This window comes from Chrysochloris asiatica, unplaced genomic scaffold, assembly GCF_000296735.1.
Source record: "Chrysochloris asiatica unplaced genomic scaffold, ChrAsi1.0 scaffold00059, whole genome shotgun sequence".
Classification (NCBI taxonomy): Eukaryota; Metazoa; Chordata; class Mammalia; order Afrosoricida; family Chrysochloridae; genus Chrysochloris; species Chrysochloris asiatica.
In genome coordinates, this window is record NW_006408577.1 from 16,597,195 (window position 1) to 16,619,900 (window position 22,706).

Sequence of the window (22,706 nt, forward strand, 5' to 3'; positions counted from 1 at the left end):
TGACTCTGTGTATTCCTTCCATCTTGTCTTGATGCTTTCTGTATCATTCAATAATTTTCCCAGAGAATCTTTCAATAACGAAAGTCGTTTTTCTTCAGTTCCCTCAACTTGAGAAATGCTGAGCGTGTTCTTCCTTTTTGTTTTTCTGATTCCAGATCTTTGCACATTTTGTTGTAATATTTGGCTTTATCTTCTCAAACTGATCTTTGAAATTTTCTTTTCAGCAGTTGGACCTACTCATTTCTTCCATTTGCTTTAGCATCTGTATGCTGGAGAGCAAGTTTCAGTGTCTCTTCTGACATCCATTTTGCCCTTTTCCTTCTTTCTTGTCTTCTAAATGACTTTTTGCTTTCTTCACGTATGATGTTCTTGATGTCATCCCACAACTCTCCTGGTCTTCAGTCTTTAGTGTTTAATGTATCAAATCTGTTCTTCAGATAATCTCTAAATTCAGGTGGGATATATGCGAGGTGATATTTCATCTCTCATGGACTTGTTTTCATTTTCTTCAGCTTCAGTTTGAATTTGCGTATGAGTAATTGATGGTCTGTTCCACAGTCTACCCCTGGCCTTGTTTTCACTGATGATATGGAGTTTTTCCATCATCTCTTTCTGCAGATGTAGTCAATTTGATTTCTATGTTTTCCATCTGATAGTGTAGTCATCTCTTATGCTGTCTAAATAAGGTATTTGAAATGAACAAATCATTGGTTTTGCAGAATTCTACCATGCATTCATCAGCATCATTTCTATCACCAAGGCCATGCTTTCCAACTACTGATCCTTCCTCTTTGCTCCCAACATTTGCATTCTAATCACCAGTAATGATCAATATATCTTGATTGCATGTTTGATTGATTTCAGATTGAAGAAGTTGGCAGAATTATTCTATTTCATCCTCACTGGCTTTAGTGGTTTGTGCGTTAATTTGAATAATAGTGATATTAACTGGGCTTCCCTGTAGGCTCATGGATATTATCCTATCACTGACAGAATTGTACCTCATGACTGATCTGGATATGTTCTTTTTGACAATGAATGCAACACCATTCCTTTTCAATTTGTCATTCCAAACATCATAAACCATGTGGTTGTCAGATTCAAAATGGCCAATACCAGTCCATTTCAGTTCACTAATGCCTAAGATATCGATGTTGATGCATTCCATTTCCTTTTTGACAACTTCCAATTTTCCCAGATTCACACTTTGTACATTCCATGTTCCGGTTTTCAGTGGATGTTTACAGCTGTTTCTCTTCATTTTGAGTTGTGTCCCATCAGCAAATGAAGGTTCTGTGCACTTTTCTCCCCCGAGCTTAACTTTATTCATGCCATCCTGGCCAACTCTACTTTGAGGAGGCAGCTCTTCCCCAGTCACATTTTGAGTGCCTTCCAAACTGAGGGGCTTATTTTCTGGCACGATATCTGACAGTGTTTCTCTGCTATTCATATGGTTTTCAGTGACTAAATATTCAAAAGTAGTTCGTCACTCCTTCTTCCTAGTCTGTCTTCATCTGGAAGCTCATCTGAAACCTGTCCACCATGGGTGACCCTGCTGGTATTTAAAATACCAGTGGCATAGCCCTCAGAATCACAGCAATTCACAAGCCACCACAGTACGACAAACTGACAGATGAGTAGTGATTTTAGGACATACAGCACTAGAAATTCATTGCCTGAAGAACAGAAAATATTGGGTATATATGAGAGATAAAGTGTAAAGCTTATTTAATATTAGAAACCATAGTGCCTTTAAGAGCCCTGGTATAATTAAGCACTTGATTGGTAACATCAAGCTTGACAGTTCAAACCCACCAGCTGCTCCTTTAAAACCCTATAAAAGGGTCACTTGCTATGAGTCAGAAATGACTTGACAACACTAAACAACAATAATCCCGGACACACTGAGTCAAAAACACTGGGAACTCAACTCTGAGTTCATAAGGCCTCCAAGTGGTTCTGATGTAAGCTTAAAACTGAGAACTTTTGCTCAAAGAAATGAATCTTCCATTGGTGTGAATAAAGCAAGCAGGAGTGTATAACTTTTTTCATCTCCCATACTGGGCTGGTAATTTCTGAGCATTTTGAAGGCTTTTTCCCAGTGTTCTTTCACAGGTTTTATTCTGTATCTGTTGGCATTCTGTGAAATATGTCCATTACGAATGCTTTTCCTGGTGCTTCATTTGAATTGAATATTTTCAAGCTTGTCATCAATCTTGGAGTAAATCCTAGTGAAAATACATAATGAGAATGCCATTGTTAAGTGCCATCCTATCAGTTCTGACCTATTGTGATTATGTATAGAGATTTTGAGGAGCAGCAGGTGAGCTTGAACCACCGACTTTTCTGTTCAAACTACTTTGCAGTCCAGTGCATTAACCTACAGTGCCACACCTGGACTCTGAGAATGTCATTAGCTATACACAATAGATGACCTTTCATGTCTTCTAAAAATATTGTGACGACTGAATCCGAAAAGAAAATCCTTACTGCTGTCATTCTGAGGGTTATTGTTGCTATTTTTTAAGCTCTTTATTACATTTTTTAAAATCATGAACACTGTAACTTTGCTGTTTTTATTAGCTGTTCTGAGTCAATTCTTATTCATGACAACCCATGTGTGTCAACAGCAGAACTGCTTCATAGGGTTTTCAAGGCAGATTACCAACCCTGTCTCTGAGTTGCTCAGGGTGGGGTCAAAGTGTCAACCACTTGACTAGTAATAGTGTTGGTGTGGTGCTGTGGGTTAGTGCGTTGGACTGCAAAGTTGTTTTGAACCATAAGGTTGGTGGTTCAAAATCATAAGCCACCCCTCAGAAACGCTATACAGGGTTGCTATGTGTCAGAACCTACTCAACGGCACTTAACAAATGACAGTGTTTAAACATTTGCTCCACCAATGGACTCAAACTATACATGCACATCTAAGTAAGACCGCTAGTGTAGGAAATTGTTTAATAAAAGCAAACCCCAAGGAAACACTAACGATGCCATCTCTTATGTGGTAGAAACTCCAGATGAGATCCATTTCTTCAATAAAAACACTGTTCGTTAATTATTTTACTTTCTATTGCTGTTGCTAAGTGTCGTAGCATCAGTTCTGACTCACAGTGACCCTGTATATGGCTTCCTATGAGTGGCTGTGGGTCTGAACTACTGACCTTGCAGTTAGCAGTGCAGTGCTTATCCTCTAGCAACACAGCAGGACTTTATGCATAGCTTGAGTTCATACTGCTGTAGTCATCCATCACCATAAACTTGGGTAAGAAGGTTGAGGTAGTTGTAACTGGGCTGACATAAGGTGGTTGATTTTTTTTTTCTTCTTTAAGTTAAGTTCTCTTGACTCGATTTCCACTCTTAGCAATTCTGTATAAGGTTTCTAAAGAATGGCTGGTGGTTTGAACCACCAACCTTGTAGTTAGCAGCCCAGTGCTTATCCTACAACACCACACCAGGAGTCCAAGCTACAGGTTGGTCCAGGTTCCCTCTAGAGGCTCTAAGAGAGAACCTGTTTCCTTGCCTTGTACATTGTGGGTACTCAATAAATGTTTGTGAAATAAATCAGTGATTGCCAGCATCATCGACATCACAATCACCTTCAGGCCTTCTTAAAACAATTAGGTCTGGACTGGCCCCCAAATTTTCATTTCTATCAAGTTCCAGCTACTAGTCTGAGATCAAAGTAATAAATAAATTAATATAATTAATTAGTTAACATTGTTAAATCTGTAGATCTTTTATAAAATAAAAATAATTACATGTGTTTTGAAGGATTTCAAACTTCCTTCAGTTTTTAAGTTTTCCTTACTTTTTAATTATTTACTTTTTTACTGTAAAATTTTTGTCTTCTAGAAATATTGAAAAAAGAAAATCATATTTCTCCAGTAATAGCTGTCTCATAATGCTTTATTGTTTATTTCTTTTCTGTCTATCCAATCTCTGGAGATGAAACACTGGAGAAAATTGGGGGCGTTTTAGTTGGTAAAGAATGTTTTCAGAATGGTATCTTTAGCGTTGTGGTTACATAATCTAACAGTACATTCTTATCTTTTAACCTGAAATTTACAGCTTAATCTGCATTTTTGCTTGTTTGGTTAGTTGGCTTTTTTGGTCATACTCCTCAAAGTGGGTGAAAATGTTAAAAATTAAGGAAGATATTCACATACACACTTGAAGTCAGTCACTGCTAGAAACACAACAAAGATATGCACCACTTAACTATTTGTTCAATTTCCCTGAGATTTTTCAGTGACGATTTCTTGTTACAGAAATAAATATAAAAATCTCCAAATATATATTTTCAGGATATTTTCTTTCTTTGGAGGATTGGCTGACATTTTTAATGTGTTTATCCAACTAGAAGTCATACATAGGGGACTGGTAAAACAAAAGTGTATTTTTTTTAACCTAAGTAATTCTTTTTAGCATTTAAGGATAACTTTCCTTAGTCATACAAAATTTTAACTGTAAGCTTTTCTCATAAAATGCTTCCTAAAGATTGGATCAGCCTTGCAGACAGCTTTATGCTTTTTTTGTTTTTCTCAAGTCTCCATAGTGAGGTTTACATGGGAGAACATCAACCCCTCATCCATGTCATTGCACCTTGCCTCATTGCAATGACCAATGACTACAATCCCCTCCATGAACCATCACACAACTCCAAAGGGTACACCATACAGGATGCCCCACTCCCGCCCCCGGTGGCTAGCACACAGCCTTTCTCTTGCCCCAAGTCCAGTGTCCCCAGCCGCTCCATCTGTCCACGTTGTCCTCTCTGTCTCCATCCCTGTCATCACTGCCTCCCTTGGTAGGGTCCTATTCTCCCTTCTTCTCACTTAATGGTCCCAGGGACCTCCGCTCCTGGGGCACAAAATCAATCACTCTCCTCCTTTTGTCAAAAAACATTTACCTCTACATTTCCCAGCCTCACAGTCAGACCTGATGGCAATTATTCTCCATTGTACCACAAGAGTCTTATCTCCATTTCTTTTCGCCAGCCCGGTCCCAACTGATTGGAAATCACTCAGTGGTGATTCCACCGGCCCCTGCCCCTCCCACCCCATTTTGGGTAGCCAATGTCTATGTTGCCCATCCCTGTCAACCCTGTGTACCGAGGGGGTGGGAGTGATCCTTGCTGTAAAGATTTGTTCCCTTTTCTGAGCTACTATGTCCATAAGTATCGGTAAAGTTCATCAAATTGTAGCAGGTTACTCTTCCCACCCCCCACCCCCTTCTTTCTTCTTCTAGTCAAGCTCTGATCGATCATCCAGCCATTGAAGCCAGGTCAAGTGGGTGCCACCTGCAAGCATGGGTGTTCTTGTGCATCTCCCCTCATTTCATACCAGCTGGATGCTTCACTCTCCACTCTAGTCCTCTGTGGCCATGTCACTGCCCCTGGGCCCAGGAGTCCCAGGGTCCCACAGCACTGCCGGCCATCCAGACCTCCACCTGGGCTCACCGGGGTCCATTGAATGTGGTCGGGCTTAGCTCACAATTTCATTGCTGTTTTTTCCCCTCTTCCCTTGTTGGTGACCAAAGTGGTCACCAGACAGACCACATACCTGCTCATGTATTCCCCTTGAATCTCAGTCTTGGAAGGGGGTTTGCTCTGAGGGGTCCCGACCACTTGCCTTGATGGCTCCTGGGTGAACAGCTTACTTGTTCTTGTAGTAATCAGTCAGACTGCTGGTATTGTTTTGGATTTTTCCTGCTGGTCTTTCTTTCACGAAGTATCTTCTGTTCTTCTAGCTGCTCCAGGCTGGTCTATTCATCCTTTCCAGTGGAAATTTCCTACTTCAGTCTGATTGGGTTCTAGATTCCACCTATGGTCTTGTACAATGTAAAGGCTCCACAGGAAGACTCTTTCACTGGGCAACTTCTAGCCCCCTTTAAGGTGTTCCAATTAGTTATAGGCTGAAGATGGACTTACAAGCATTCTGTAATGATGTTTCTGGTTATTCATTTCTCTCCCACCCCTTGATTGCATGTTTGATCAATTAAAGTTTGAAGAAGGTAGTAGAATTCTTCTGTTTAATCCTCACTAGCTTTAGTGATTGGTGTGTAAATTTAAATAATAGTGGTATTAACTGGTCTCCTCTGTAGGTGCATGGATATTATCCTATCACAGACAGCGTTGTACCTCATGACTGATCTGGATATGTTCTTTTTGACAATGAATGCAATACTAGTTCTCTTCATTTTGTCATTCCTGGCATAGTAAACCATGTGGTTGGGTTGTCAGATTCAAAATGGCCAATACCAGTCAATTTCAGCTCACTAATGCCTATGATATTGATGTTTATGCATTCCATTTCATTTTTGACAACTTTGAATTTTGCTAGATTCATACTTCATACATTCCATGTTCTGATTATTAATGGATATTTATAGCTGTTTCTCTTCATTTTGAGTTGTGCCCCACCAGCAAATGAAGGTCCCTGGGCTTTTCTCCCATGGGCTGTACTCCATTTGTGTCATCAAGATCAACTCTACTTTAAGGAGGCAATTCTTAAAAGGTATAAGCTGGTAAAATTTTTATGTTATCATTACCCAAAAGAGGTATATTCAAGATTTAGAAAAAAATTGTATAGTATAATTTGCATGTAATTAAATGCACAGATTGTAAGCACACAATTTGATTATTTTGACCAAGACAGGTGTACCTGTAATGCACACCCTTATTAATCACATTTCTGTCACTGCAGAAAACTTCCTCACATTCCTTCCAAGCCTATACCCACCTCCTGTAAGTAACCATGGATCTGCACTCTTCTGAGTCTGACTGCTTTCATGCCACATGATGGTTTTGAGCTTCATTCCTGTTGTATGTATCAGCAGTTAACTGTTTTTCTATTGTCTATGTAGGATCAGCATTGGACTTTGAACCACAAAATCAGCAGTTCAAACCAACCAGCTGCTCCTCAGAAACCCTATAAGTGGTCGCTATGAGCCAGAATTGACTCGGTGGCACTTAACAATAACAATGAGGTATAGGCAAGCTTGTGACCTACCAAGTCTTCCTTGCTGACCAGCAGTACAGACAGAAACAGGAAACTACCCTTGGGTTCATTCTTTAAGGATTGATGTTTAAGCCTTTTTTTTTTTTTATGAAGTGCAATCCTTGGACTAACTGTCAAAATCACTGGGACCCCACTATTACATCTGATCTTACTAGATACCAGGGAAAGAACTTGGCATTTTTAACACGATCCCTATGCAATTAGTATGGACATTGATTGACAATATTGATTTAAGAATATATTTTGCAAATGCAAAGAGTAAAGGAACTGAAACTCAAAGGGAAAACATGATCCAGCATATAAGCTTGCTGACTACCACGTTGGTCTACTGGTGAATGGAAGTGGGGGAAAGGCAGCAATGAAGAAATGGGCTGAGTTTGACCATGTTGAATAGACTCCTGTCAACCTGTATATGATAGAGAGAAGAGGAAGTTCTGGTTGGTCCAAAGTGTGGTGAGACCTGGGGACTCCTAGGCTGGAGGACCTACCCACAGAGAACAAGAGCCAAGAGTGAAGTGTCCAGGTGATATGAAGTGAGGAGAATGCCCAAACTTGCAGATAGTACCCATTTGACCAATTTCGATGATTTGATGACCAGAGTTTGACAAGAGGAAGATAAAGAAATTTGCTAAAGGAAACGAGTATAAATTGCTACAATTTGATGAACTTTACCTATACTTATGGATGTACTAGCTCACAATACCAACTGAGAGGGAAAGAGTCTTCACATCAAGAATCAATCCTATCCCCTCTGTACACAGGGTTGATAGGGATGGGCAACTTAGACATTGGCTACCTAAATGGGAGTGTTATAAAAGCATGAAGTGGCTGGCTTACAAGTTTTTGAGTGCTTGGTTTCAGAGTGTGCAGAGAAAGGTAGAATCCCCACTGAATAGTTTTCATCTTGTCTAGATGGGTCTGGTGAAAAGAGATGGGGATAAGATTCTTATGATTCAAGAGTAAGTAATGGTTATCATGTCTAATTGTGATTATCACAACTGTAAAGATAGAAGTTTTGTAACATAAAGTGGGGAATAGTTAATCTTACATCCCAGGAACAGAGGACCCTGGGACCATCAAGAGAGAAGAGCATGAGTGGAATGTAGGACTCTATCCAGAGAAGCAGTGACACCAGAGATAGAGACAGAGATGATGACATGGAGACACAGAGCAGCTAAGGATGCTAGACTCATATAAAGAGAAAGGCTGTGTGCTGGCAGTCAAGAGGCAAGCTTGCACAATGTTTAAATTATTATATATTTTAATTAATTAATTAATAATATTAAACAATGTTTAAATATTATCTATAAATATATAATATTTAAAATATTATATGTTATGTATTTAAACATTGCACAATGTTTAAATTATTATATATTCCTGAGTGTTTTTGTGTACATCAAAACAAAACAAGAACACACAAAAAGAAGAAGGAATAGAAGCAAATACTGCTGAATGTTGATGCATGGAGGGGATTTTAATCATTAAAATGAAATAAAATATGATAGGATGAGTGTAAAACCCGTGTTTTCCCAAGTAAATTACCACTTAAATCATAATAAAATCTTAAAAAAAAAACAAAAACAAAAAAACCACCAAAAAGAGTAAAGGAGAAGAATAGAAGGAGAAACAATGTAGTCAAACTGGTCCCGTAATTAATGTTGATGGATTGAATTCAGTGTGTTTCACAGACCACAGCAAGCAGCATATTGTGTGAAGCTGAAAGAAACAGGAGTCCCAGGGTCAAGGCTTGCCTAAACTCCTGGGTAGTGCAAATAGTTAATGTGCTCTGTGAACCAAAAGGCTGGAGGTTTGAATCCACTCATAGGTGTCTCAGAAGACAAGGCTGGCAATCTGCTTGTGAAAAATCAGCCACTAAAAACCCTAAGGAACGCAGTTCTACTCTCAAACACATGGGTCTTCTTGATTGAACAGCAAAGTGTACTCGAGCCTGAAATGCTCAGTGACTGAGAAGAAGGAATTAGGCAAAAAGGACAAGGAAGAAGTGAACAAGGAAAATGACCCAAGGATCTCAGTTTGTGGGGTCTCCAAGGGAGAAAAACAGATTTCAGTTCACCTGAAAAGTGATCAAAGTTTCAAAAGCTTTGCCCCAAATGATCATTCCTCCCATCTGATATCTTCCCATGGCTGCCAACTCCACCTACTTTTTACTTGGTTCTGTTGTGAAGCAGCAGAAACGTTTGAGTACAGCTCAAAATTAAAAGATCAGTATATCAGTGCTCCTGAGTCACCGGCTGAGAAACACAGCCCAGAGAAATAGGATCTTTTCTCTTGTGTACAGTGATAAGGCACTTAAATGCCAACGTGATAAGAACAAGATAAATAATAGCAACAAGCCCTGAGATGCACCCCTGAAATGTCAGGCTGCCGCCACATGCTGTCCAGTAAAATGTGTTGAATGATCTAGGGGTGGGAGAGAAATCTACACTTTTTATTTATATGATTTATTCTTTTTAAGTGCCAAACTGCTATTAAACAGTTCCATCACTGCTGTAAATTGGCTGGCTATCTCTGGCTTGCAGTCGCTCTACAGACGCTGTGCACAGATAAACATACGTCTCTCATTTCATCTGTCTTTATTCAGCACTGCTTCAGGGCATATCTCCCCACTGCCACCACCACCCAACCATACTGGGGGCGAGGCTCGGAGCTTCACTACCTATGCCACATCAGTCTGCTGCTGTCGTCCCACCCACTCTCACCTTGAGCTTTTCCCTCCTCCCTTCTCAGAGCTCAGGCAAGCTGAGGCACCTGAAGCCATCTTGACTGTTGTCATATCCAGACCTTTTCTCTTTCTTGAGAGAAAGGGTTTTTGTCTAGATTTAGGACCAGAGAACAGAGGCTATTGGGAGTTTTAGAATATAGGATTTACTACATATCATTGGTGGAATATAGTATATAAAAATGGAAGGCAATTGTCACTTTCATTCTATAGTCTTATTTTTGCTCATTGATATTGGTACTGCATTGAATTGATATTATTTTGAAACTACTATATATATTGTGTTGGTAGTATAGTGGCTATGAGTCGGGCTGCTAACTTCAAGCGCAGCAGTTTGAAACCACCAGATGTTCCATGATAGAAAGATGAGGCTTTCTGCTCCTGTAAAGATTTGCAAGCCTCAGAAACCCATACGAGGTCACTATGAGTTGGAACCAACTCCATGGTGCACCATCACCACCACCACCACATATATTGTGAGGAGCCCTGGTTGTTCAATGGTTAAACGCTCAGCTGCTAACCAAAAGTTTGGTTGTTCGAAATCCACTTTCAGGAGAAAAACCTGGCAATATTCTCCACTGAAGATTATCTGTTGTTGTTGTCATCAAGTCAGCTGCTCCATGACAAAAAGATGTGGCATTAAAACAAAATGCCACATCTTTTTGTCATGGAGCAGCTGGTGGGTAGAAGTGCCCATCTTTTGGTTAGCAGTCCAGTTTAACCATTGAATCACTAGAATTCCTCCACATATCTGTGTCAAATGGGGCAATTCTATTGTGCTACATGAGTCACTATAGATCAAAAATCAATTGAAAGGCAACTAACAACAACATATATAAACATGGATAGTAAATGTGCTTAGTGAATGTGCTTATATGTTAATATTATAAGGAAGCCCAATTTTCACTATATTATTGGGAGACCAGGAAATAAAAATTTTAAATATCCAATAAAAAACGAGTAAGTTTTTAACTTTAGGTTCAATTTGAATTTGAATTGAAATTCCAATTTGAATTTGAAATACCAAATATTCAGATATATTTGAATTTGAAATGTCAGCATAAATACATAATGACTTTTAAAAGGTTTTAAAACAGCATTTCTTAGCTCTGCCCACTGAGAAGACCTACAAGCAATGACAAACCGGCAACAGTGAGAATGTTAGCACCCAGATTATTGCAGACGATTGCAACACACTAATTAAATAAAAATCCATAAATTTATAATGATACTCAAAAGAGAAAGTCAAAGCAATAAAATGAATACAACTCATTTTTCAGAACTGAAGGTAGTCTACCAACACTGATAATTGGTGTTTAAAGGGAAAAAATGAAGCCTTGGTCTGCTTTTCCTGTGAAAACTCTATTTCTAAATTACCAAAGAGTCCTATTATTTCTTACAGAAGTACTTCTCCTAATAAATGTGGGGAATGATAGAAAACTTATCATTTTACAAAGACGTTCTGGTTAATGAAATAACGATTCAGGCAATAAACATTAATGGTGCTAAAACTATGAAGTAAAATATTAATGAGGAACTGGATATTCCTAGGAAATCCACCCTACAAATATACAATTAGCAATGTGCAGTCCCCACCACCTAAATGTGTTGGTCAATCTTAACACTGATAAGGGTACAGCAAACAGATATTGTGTGCTTTTGATGTGGACTAGTCAGTACATAACCTATGAAGTAGCCATGCCAAAAAAGTTGTCTCTGAATCTAATCAAGGCTTTATGTCTAATTTCTATATTACGATGATGTTATTGCTGTTAAATGCCATAGGGAATGGGAAAGAGTATGGGAAAAATCAGCCAAATTCAGAATTTTATGACATAATTAACCTGGTCTCATAAGAAGTAATTGCTGGACTCTACTGTACAGGGTCGCTATGGGTCGGAACCGACTCAACGGCACTTAACAACAACAACAACAACAACTATCTGCTGATACCTGGAGACATTAGCAGCCTGCCTTCTTACCTGCCAGACCTGACTGCCTGCCTGCTGGTCAATCTTGGTTCATTTGAACAACATATATATGTATGTTGTTGTTAAGTGCCGTGGAGTCAATTCTGACCCATAGCGATCCTGTACAGGGCTTCCGAGGCTGTAAATCTTTACTGGAGCAGAACGCCTCATCTTTCTCCCGCTGAACAGCTGGTAGTTTCGAACTGCTGACCTTGTGGTGTATATATAGATATATATATAGTGTTTCCGAGGAATAGCTGGTGAGCTTGAACTGCTGACATTGAGGTTCAAACTGACTTTGCAGTCCAGTGCATTAAACCGCAATGGACACACCAGGACTCCTGTATGTATAAAGTTTTACTTCTCTTTCTAGAGAACCCAGCATAAGACATTTGGTACTGAGAGTGGTCCTTGAAAAACAAAATCATAAGGATAAGTTTTCTAAATTGATTCTCAAGTCTGACTAATTTGTAAGACAGCTGTGTGTTGTTGTTAAGTGCCGTTGAGTTGATTCTGACCCATAGCAACCCTGTGTAAGGTTTTCCAAGGAGCAGCTGGTGAGCTTGAACCACCGACCTTGTAGTTCAAATGACTTTGCAGCACCACACCAGAATCTGTGTGTTGTTGTTTTCTTGTTAGGTGGTGGGAATTTAACCTGACACAAATTTAGTCACTGTCCATCTCAGTGAAATTTCTAGGGGTTCAGTGGTGTGGAGAATGTTGAGCTATTCCTACTAAACTGAACAATAAGTTTGTACATCTGGCTCTCTCAAAATTAAAGAGGAGGCTCAGTGCCTGGTGGGCCTTTTTGGATTGCAGAGGCAACATATCCCTCATTTGGGTGTACTACTCAAAAAGTGACTTGAAAAGCTGTAAATTGTGAATGGAGCCCAGAATAAAAGAAGGTTCTGTAGCAAGTTCAGGCTACTGTGTGAGCTGCTCTGCTGTTTGGACCATATGATCCAGCTGACCTAATGGCTCTTGAAGTGTCAGTAACAGAGAGATGCAGGCCCCTATTGGTGAATTACAGCATGGACTCTTTTGATTTGGGAGTAAATTCCTGCCATCCTCTGCAGATAACTACCCTCCTTTTGAGAAACAGCTTTTGGCTTGTTACTGGGCATTAGTAGAGATTGAATGCTTGATCATGAGCCACTGAGTCATCATGCAAAATGAGATACCCATTATGAACTAAAGTTGGACGTGTACAGCAGCAATCATCATTAAATGGAAGTAGTATATACGGGACTGTGCTTGAGTAGGACCTGAAAGCATAAATAAGTGACATAAGGAAGTGGTCTAAATGCCCCTGGTTTCCACTTCTGTCAAAATACCTTCCCCCTTCCAGCCTACACCTATGCCCTCATGGGAAATTCCTTATGATCAATTGATTGAGAAAGAGAAAACTCATGCTTGGTTACAGATGGTTCTGCATTTTCAGGGACCACTCACAAGTGAACAGCAGCAGAACACAGCCCGTTTCTGGGACTTCCCTGAAGGACAGTGGTGAAGGGAAATCTTCCCAATGGGAAGAACTTTAAGCAGTGCATCTGGTTGTTCATTTTGCTTGAAAGGAGAAATGGCCAGGTGTGTAATTGGATACTGATTCATGGACTGTTGTCAATGGTTTGATTCAATGACTAGGGATGTGATTGGAAAATTGATGACAAGGAAGTGTGGGGAAGAGGTATATCTGTAGACCTGTCTGAATGGAACAAAATAGTGAAGCTACTTGTGTCTCATGTGAATGTGCATCGAAGAGTTACGTTGGCAGAGAAGGATTTTAACAACCAAGTGGACAGGATGACATGTTCTGTGGAAACTAAACATCTTTCTCCAGCCACTCCTGCCATTGCCCAATGAGCTTATGAACAAAGTGACCATGGTGGCAGGGATAGAGGTTATACATGAGTTCAGCAGCATGGGCTTTCACTCACAAGGCTGACTTTGGCTACAGCCACTGCTGAATGCCCAGTCTGCCAATAGCAGAAACCAACACTGAGTCTGAGATGTGGGAGCATTCCTGTAAGGTAGATCAGTCAGCCACCTGGTGGCAGGTTGATTACATCAGCCCACTTCCATCATGGAGAGGGCAGCATTTTGTTCTTATTGGAATAGGCACTTACTCTGGATATGAATTTGCCTTGCTTTCACACAATGCTTCTGCCATAACTACCATTTATGAACTTACAGAATTCCTTATCAACAGTCAGGTATACCACACAGTATCACCTTGGATCAAGAGACCCACTTTACAGAAAATGATGTGCTTCAATGGGCCCATGCTCGCCATTTCACTTCTCTTTACCATGGTCCTCAGCATCCTGAAGCAGCTGGCTTGAATAATGGAATGGGCTTCTAAAGACACAATTGCAGTGCCAACTTGGTGGCCATATCTTGCAGGGTTGGGACAGTGTTCTCCAGGAGACTCTGTATGCTCTAAACCGTTGTCATTATATGGTACTGTTTCTTCAATAGCCAGGATCCGCATGTCCAGGAACCAAGGAGTGGAAATGGGAGTGGCATCACTCACTATTACTCCTAGTAAATCACTTGCAAAATTTCTGTTTCCTGTCCACGTGACCCTATTCTCTTCAGGTCTGAATGTTTCAGTTACAAAGGGTGGAATACTCCCACTTAGAGACATGACACTAATTCCATTGAACTGGAACTTAATAATGTCCCTGACCTTTTTGTGCTTCTCATGTCTCTTAATCATCAGACAAAGAAAGTAGTTACTTTATTGGGAGGTGTGATTGATTCTGATTCCCAAAGCGAAATTGGATTGGCATTACATGTTGGAGGTAAAGAAGAATAGGTGTGTAATCCTTTGGAGTTTTTTTTTAGGAGTTCCTTAGGAGTTATTTAATACTACCATACCCTGTGATTAACATCAATGATAAACTCCAGCAACATAATTCCAACATGACTACTAATGGCAGTTTGGGTCACAACACCAAGTTTGGGTCATGACTAGCTGAGGTGTTTGCTAAGAATTAAAGAAATATAGAAAGGGTACTATCTATGGCCATCTGACCAGCTGCAGAAATGATGGCTATAATTTTTTATGATTATATTTTTATTGTGAATATAAAAGTATTTGGTGCATACATATAAAATAAAATTTTTGCTTTGTTCACCTATAAATTACAAGATGAAAATTGGGTCAATGCCTTTTTGGTTGTATGCTTGTTTGTTGTTTCATGTTAGAAGCAAGTATGGCTTCATTATTGTCTTTATTTAGAGATTTTGTTTATGGTTTATGGAGATATGTACAGGTGCCAAGTTGACAAGGGGTGGACTGCGATAGTTAATGTTTGGTATCAATGTGACTTGCCAGGATGCTCAGTGGCTTGGCAGTTATTCCCACACTGAGATCTAATACAATGTAATTAACTCTATGATGACTTTTGCTATGAACAGCCAATCAATTAAAAATATGTTTCCTCAGGGATGTGGCCTGTTTCCATTATATTAGACAGTCAAGCAAAGCTTGTTGGCTTTCGGCTGAGGCTGAATCTTGTATCTGGCTCTTTTGCATCATCCTCTGATCTTTATCCAGCTCATTGAACTTGAGCCAGTGGCCTGCTCTATTACCTGCTGATCCCGGGAGCCACCAGCAGCCTGCCTTCTTACCTATAAGAACTGCCTCTTATCTGCCCACCTGTCTGCCTGTCAATCTTGGTTCATCTGACTTTGACTTGGAACTCTCCATCTCTACAACCGTGTGAACTATTTCCTTGATGTAAACTTTTCTTTATATATATTAAGTTTTACTTCTCTAGTGAACTCAGCCTAAGACAGAAAACATATAACAATCCTGTAGGACAGAGTAGAACTGTGCTATATGATTTCTGAGAATGTAAATCTTTATAGTACCAGACTGTCTTTCTCCTGAGGGGTGGTTGGTGGGTTTAGACTGCTGACCTTTCAGTTAGCATCCCAAATCTTAACCCATTGTGCTACCAGAGCTCCTACCATTGAAATCTAAAGGGGACAAATTCTTGAAGATAATAGGAAATATAGGAGCATAAACATCCACAGGAGTCCTGCGTGGTGCTGTAGGATAAACACTGAACCACAAGGTCAGTTTGAGCCACATGGTTGGTGGTTCAAAATCACCAGTTGTTCCTTAAAGACAGGGTCTCTATGAGTTGGAATCAATTCAATAACACTCAACAACAGCAAAAATATCCAGAAATAATTCTTACTCAAAATAGACCTTGTCTGAAGTGGTCATAAATTCTGAAAGTCATCAAATCAAATGCAGTAACAAAACCAGATAATTTTGTGACCAATAAAAAGTTATAGCTATGAATGCTTAGATAAACGTAATCAAATCATGTGGTCTGTTTATGATAGAAATCAGTGGCTGCACTGTTTAGAACTGTGCTGCAGGGGTCTAAAGAGACATTTCCCCCTAGCTGTGTACAGAAAATTAAGAGTATATTAGAGTTCTCTTTCACTCTAAGCATCAAATATATGTAGCTTTAATGGGAACACTGTTCCAAATAGCAAACCTTGCTTAATCTGGCCTTTCTATTTAAAATTCAGAATGTGTTTGTATATATGTATGTGAGTGTGTCTATGTGTATCTGTCCAGTTTTATTTAACTTAGAGTTATTCACACTCTCAGAATTATTCCAACTTCTCTATAAAAGTTTATTGTATGAATTTCTTTCTGAATCATAGCTAGATGCTGAACAATCGCAAATTAGTGCCAAATATTAAATATCCTTAAAACTTGAAAGGAATATTGAAGTTTAAGATAAGCTTAATTATATAGTAGATTACTTAGATCTGTGATTATTTCTACTGTATTTTCCTTGTCACATATTCCTTTGAAAATCTTATTACTATTCAAGGTCCTCTTCATAGAAAATGTAAACACAGGAAAAATTAGTCCATAATTTCAGAGGATTCCTGCTAACTCCCCTACTGTGGCGGGTTTTATCTTCCAAAGATGGCCACAGTAATAGCTTCATCTCACATGCTCTTCTGCAATGTAATTTTCTGCTACCCAACAAAAGTTGGAGTATAATTTTTCTCTTCTTGATTCTAGCAGACTGGATGGAATTCTTTATTAGACCAAGAGGGTGCAGCAAAAGAAATAATCTGGTAATACCAAGAATGTCATTGTTGTTGTAAGTGTATTGAGTTGGTTCTGACTCATAGCAATCCGGTATAGGGTTTGCAAGGAGCAGCTGGTGAGCTTTAACAGCTGACCTTGCGGTTCAAACCGACCTTGCAGTACAGCATTAGGTCATAAGGCATCTTGCAGCTTTTATCTGGTACTATCATCAATTTTACCAGTAGCTCCTAGGAAACCCTATACAGGGTGGCTATGGGTCAGAACCAACTCGATGGCACTTCCAACAGCAACAACAACATAATCAATCTTGGGACACATCCTCTTGCAACACAGTCACCATGCTGTGAGAGTCATAAACCACAAGGAAAGGTCACATTTGGACACTTTGATTGGCAGACACAGATGAACTCAGAGCCAACAACAAACATCAATGCTCAGCCATGTGAGGGAGTTTATATTGGTCACTGAGCCCAGTTGAGCCATCAGATGACTGCCATCCCAGCTAACATCTGACTGCACTTGCATAAGAGACCCCAAGAAGAGCTGCCAACCTGAGCCCAGTTGACTCATGGAATTACAAGTGATAATAACACATTGTGACTTTAAGCCCACAAATTTTGGAGTGATTTGTTACGCAGCAAGAGATAACTGTAATACCTATTTGATTCTGTTAAGGATAGCTGATCATAATAACCTATTGAGAAAAGAAAAAATTAAAGTTCATAAATTTCAGTTGTTGTTGTAGCTAAGTGCCGTTGAGTTGATATCGACTACTCTTGACCCTGTATAGAGTTTCCGAGGCTGCAAATCTTTGTGGGAGTAGAAAGCCTCATCTTTATTCCAAGCAGCATCTCTCCTGACCAGAACCTTGTGGTTCGCTTTCCAGTATTTATCCAACAGAACCACCACAGTCTCCAGATTTCAGTTAAACACTCTTAAAAGCCCAATCATTTACTAGCTGTTTATTTGTATCTCTTATGAAAACTACTACCAAAGCTTTTACAGAATTTAGATATGTTCTGATGTGAGGGTTTTGGGTTCTTACCTTCATTTAGAAATCAACAGACTACATCTGGTTACTGAGAAGGGTTTTCCTGCTACAATCAATCACTCTTGTATAACCTCTGGGAATGATTCTGAGTTGGAATTGAAATGATTCTAACATTTTGATACTGTAGAATGCAGCAATATATTTTTCCTCAGCTTCTTCTCTTTTCCTCTATTTTCACCTCTGATCCCCTTGTCTCCTTTTATCACCCTGTTCACATACATATAACATATATCTATGTTACTCAAGTTATATATGGTTATTATCTAAAAACCTCAATTCCCCAACCAGTGCCTGCCTTGCTTTCAATACCAGATAACTTTGAGAAGAAAACCTTTGAACACAATGGTTTCATACACTTTGACCCAGAAATTCCAATTCTGGGTATTTTTTGTTAGAAATTAACGATTTACTTAGCAGAACATTACATACAGTAGGGGAAAGTATGAGGCAACTTACAAGTATATCAACAGGGGATCTAATAAATGAGGGCAATTTCATGTCAAAGAGTACTGCTGTTATTATTAGGTGCTTTCAAGTTGGTTCTGACTCATAGCAATCCAATTCACAGCAAAACAAAACACTGTCTGCATCATCCTCACAATTGTTGTTATGTTTGAATCCATTGTTATTGTCACTGTGCCGGTTCATCTTGTTGGGGGGATCTTCCTAATTTCATTGAAACTCACTTTACCAAGCATGATGCTCTTCTCCAGGGACTGCTTCCTTGTGACCACATTTCTAAAAACAAGAGACAACTCTCTCCAACCTTGCTTTATAGGAACAATCTGGCTCTTCTTCTTCGAACACAGATTTATTTGTTCTTCTGAGGGTCCATGGTACTTTTAATTTTCTTCTCCAACAGCATAATTCAAATACATCAATTTTTCTAAGGTCTTCCTTACTCACTGTCCTTCTTTCACTTGTATATGAGGCAATTGAAAAACCATGGCTTGAGTCAGGTGCTTAAACTGACCTTTGCTCTTGAACACTTTAAAGTGGTCATATGCAGCATATTTGCCTAATGCAATTCACGGTTTGATTTCTTGATTGATTTCTTGATTGCTGCTTCCATGAGCATTGAAGTCTTTGACAAATTGAAGTCTTTGACAACTTCCATCTTTTCTCCATTTATCATGATGTTATTGGTCCAGTTGTGAGAGTTCATTTTCTTTACATTGAGGTGCAATCCATCAAAGGCTGTAGTCTTTGATCTTCATCAGTATTTCAAGTCCTCTTTGCTTTCAGCATTTCACAAGTTGCTAATGAGTCTTCCTTCAATTCTGATGTCATATTCTTCTCTATATTATCCAGTTTCTCAGATCATTTGCTCAGCATACAGATTAAATAGGTATGGTGAAAGGATAAAACTCTGTTCAAACTACTACTGCCTCTTGGTCTTTGTACAGGTGCCTCTTGACCTTTGCACACGTTCCTCATGAGCACAATTAAGTGTTCTGGAATACCTATTCTTCATAATGTTAGCCATAATTTGTTAAGATCTACACAGTCAAATGTCTTTGCACAGGTAATAAAGCACAAGTAAACATCTTTCTGATATTCTCTGCTTTCAGCCAAGATCCATCTGACATCTGCAGTGATATCCCTGGTTCCTTGTCCTCTTCTGGATCTGGCTTGAATTTCTGGAAGCTACCTGTCAATGTACTGCTGCAACCATTTCTTAAATTATTTTCAGCACAATTTTACTTGCATGTGATATTAATGCTATTGTTCGATTATTTCTGGATTCTGTTGGGTTACCTTTCTTTGGAATGGACACAAATATAGATCTCTTCTAATTGCTTGACGATAGCTGTCTTCCAAATTTCTTGGTATACACCAGTGAGCATCTCTAGCACTGCATCAATTTGTTGAAACATTTAAATTTATATCTGTGAGTTTATGGATTCTTGTTTTCACCAATGCCTTCATTTTTGCTTGGACTTCTTCCTTCATTACCACTGGTTCTTGATCATATGGTAACTCTTGAAATGATGAGACATTGACCAATTATTTTTCACACAGTGACTCTGTATATTTCTCTCATATTTAGATATTTTCAGTGACATTCAATATTGTGCCCATTGTTGTTTTTGTTAAGTGCCACTGAGCCAGTTCTAACTCATAGTGACCCTCTATAGGGTTTTCAAGGAGCAGCTGGTTGGTTTGAGCCACTGATCTTGTGGTTAGAAGTTCAGTGCTTATCCTACAACTCTATACCAGGACTCCATTTTGTTCATAGAATCCATTGTCTCCTTCCACAAATGTACTCAGTTTGATTTAATTTCTATGTGTTCCATCCAGTGTGCTTCATGTGTATAGTCACCATTGGTGTTGTTGAAAAAGATGTTCGTGATGAATAAATCATTGGTCTTTCAAAATCTTATCATGTGAATGCTGACTTTATTTCTTTCACCAAGACCATATGTCCAAACTACTCAGCCTTCTTTGTTTCCAACTTTCATTTTTCAATCACCAGTAATTATCAATGAATCTTTTTTTATCAATGCATCTTGATTGCATGTTTGATCAATATCAAATTGAAGAAATTTCCAAAAATTCTTAAAGTCTTTATCTTTGACATTAGTAGTTGGTGCATAAATTTGTATAATAGTCCTACTCACTAGTCTTTCTTGCAGGCTTATGGATATTATTCTATCACTGACAGCGATGCTCTTAAGGATAAATCTTCCAGTGATTGTTTTGACAATGACCATGATGCCATTCCTCCTATGTAAACTATCACTTAATTCACAATAAAATCTTAAAAACAACAACAGCAAAAATCTGACTTGACAGCACCTTAGCGTAGTGGTTACGAATCGGCCTGTTAACCTCAAGGTAAGCTGTTCAAAATTACCAGCTGTTCGCGAGAGAAAGATGAGGCTTTCTGCTCCCGTAAAGATTTACAGCCTCAGAAACCCTGTACAGGGTCGCTATGAGTCAGAACCGACTCCACGGCACACAGCCACCACCAGCACCACCAATAACAACAGCAACAATACAGAAAACCACAGAGGCGTGGTGGTGCAGTGATTAAGAGCTTGGATGCTAATCAAAGGGTTGACGATTTGAACTTATATCCAGCAGTTCCCTAGAAGAAAGACCTTGAGATGTACATTTAGTAGTTGACTTTCTATTGTAAGAACTTACCTCTCCCTCATTTCCATCTTTCCTCCCGTCATTCTTCATCAATAGAGACGATTCAATGAGGACTACTACATTGTTGTTTTTATTGTATTTTGATGTTCAAGTTTTCCCAGATGTGGAAATCATGAAAAAGGACACAGAAACCTGTTTGAAGAGCCTAATGCTGGCACAACAACAAAAGGTTTTAAGCTCATATTTTTCCTAACCCAGCCTAGAATCAGCCTTTTCTTTTTTAAAGCTCACATTTTTCTTAACCTAGCCCTAGAATCAGTCTTTTCCTATTTAAAGAAGTCCTGATTTATTTTAGTTGAGATGGTATTTAGAAACCATTATATAGGTGTCTGAGGAGTTTTTTAAGTAAAAAGTTTTGAGCCCCACTTTTACCTATTCTACTCATAAGTCTTGAGTTAGAAAAGTGTTTGTATGTGTGTGTGTGTTTGTTAAGTTTCAGGTAGTTTTGTTGCACAGCAGTATGTGGGAACTATTGTTGAAACGTATTTGGACCAGGATTTCACTTTTTTCTTTTTTAAAACTTCTTTATGATTTGGCTAAAGTTTTCCAGAGCAGATCATCAATTGTGCATTCAACATATCTTACATACTTCATTTCATCTCACTGATTACAATCTCCTCAATGTAATAACATCTATCCCATTTTATCGCTGTTTCTTGTTTCCATTCCTCCTTCTTTCTCAACCCTTCTGAATGTTGTCCTTCAGTAAATGCTGCTGTTTTGATCTCAAATGATTGATTATTCTATGATGTGGGTACCTCACTAGTGTTGTTGTTCTACTAATAGACCTATTATTGTTTAGGTGAAAATTGAGACACGGGGTAAATTTGGTTTTGACCTGAAGGGTGATCAGTGGTCACAGTGTAGAGTTTCGACCAGTTTCTAGCTGATCAGTAAGGTTGTTCTTTTCATAATTTTAAGTTTTGTTTCACATTTCTCCCACTCTATCTAGGACTAATGTAATCCCTTTCAGAGCAGTTGGTAGTGGTAGCCAGGCACCATCTAGGTCTTCTCGTTTCAGGGTCTTGGGACTGATATTCACATGTAGTCCATTGAACTAATTGTTTCCATGGCTCTTCAAATTTCATAACTTTTCTTTCCTCTGGACAGGGAGAAATAAATATCTGCACTTCAGATGACCGTTCAAAAGCTTTTAAGACCTCAGTTGCTACTCACCAAAGGATGATGCAGATGATCTTTGTGGATAATTGTGGGCAATTATATCAACTGACTGTGCTGTCTTTTGTGACTATGGTCCTGAAGCAGACCAGCAATTCATATCCACAAAGTGTTTGATTATGCTTTTATATTCAGGAACAGTTTACATTTTTCAGGAATACAACTTTCACCTAAAGGGACAAACACCTGCTTGGGAAAGGTTCACCAGTGTTGTATTATTTGACCACACTTAGTCAATCTGTATACTGAGCAAATAATCCTGGAAGCTGGATAATATGAAGAAGAACGTGGCATCAGGATTGGAAGAAGATTCATTAACAACCTGCGATGTGCAGATGCTATAGCCTTGCTTGCTGAAAGCAAAAAGGACTTAAGACTACAATCTTTGGTATGAGTTGCACCTCAATTAAAAGAAAACAAAAATCTTCACCACTGGACCTATGCAAAACATCATGATAAATGGGGGAAAAAATTGAAGTTGTCAAAGACTTCA

The 22,706-nt window shown here is 39.0% G+C and overlaps 1 pseudogene; it reads right to left on the reverse strand.

Annotated features, from left to right (window-relative positions):
• The window catches only part of LOC102832370, a 160,375-nt pseudogene extending 146,152 nt beyond the window's left edge, over positions 1-14,223 (reverse strand).
• Between the last annotated feature and the right edge of the window lie 8,483 nt (positions 14,224-22,706).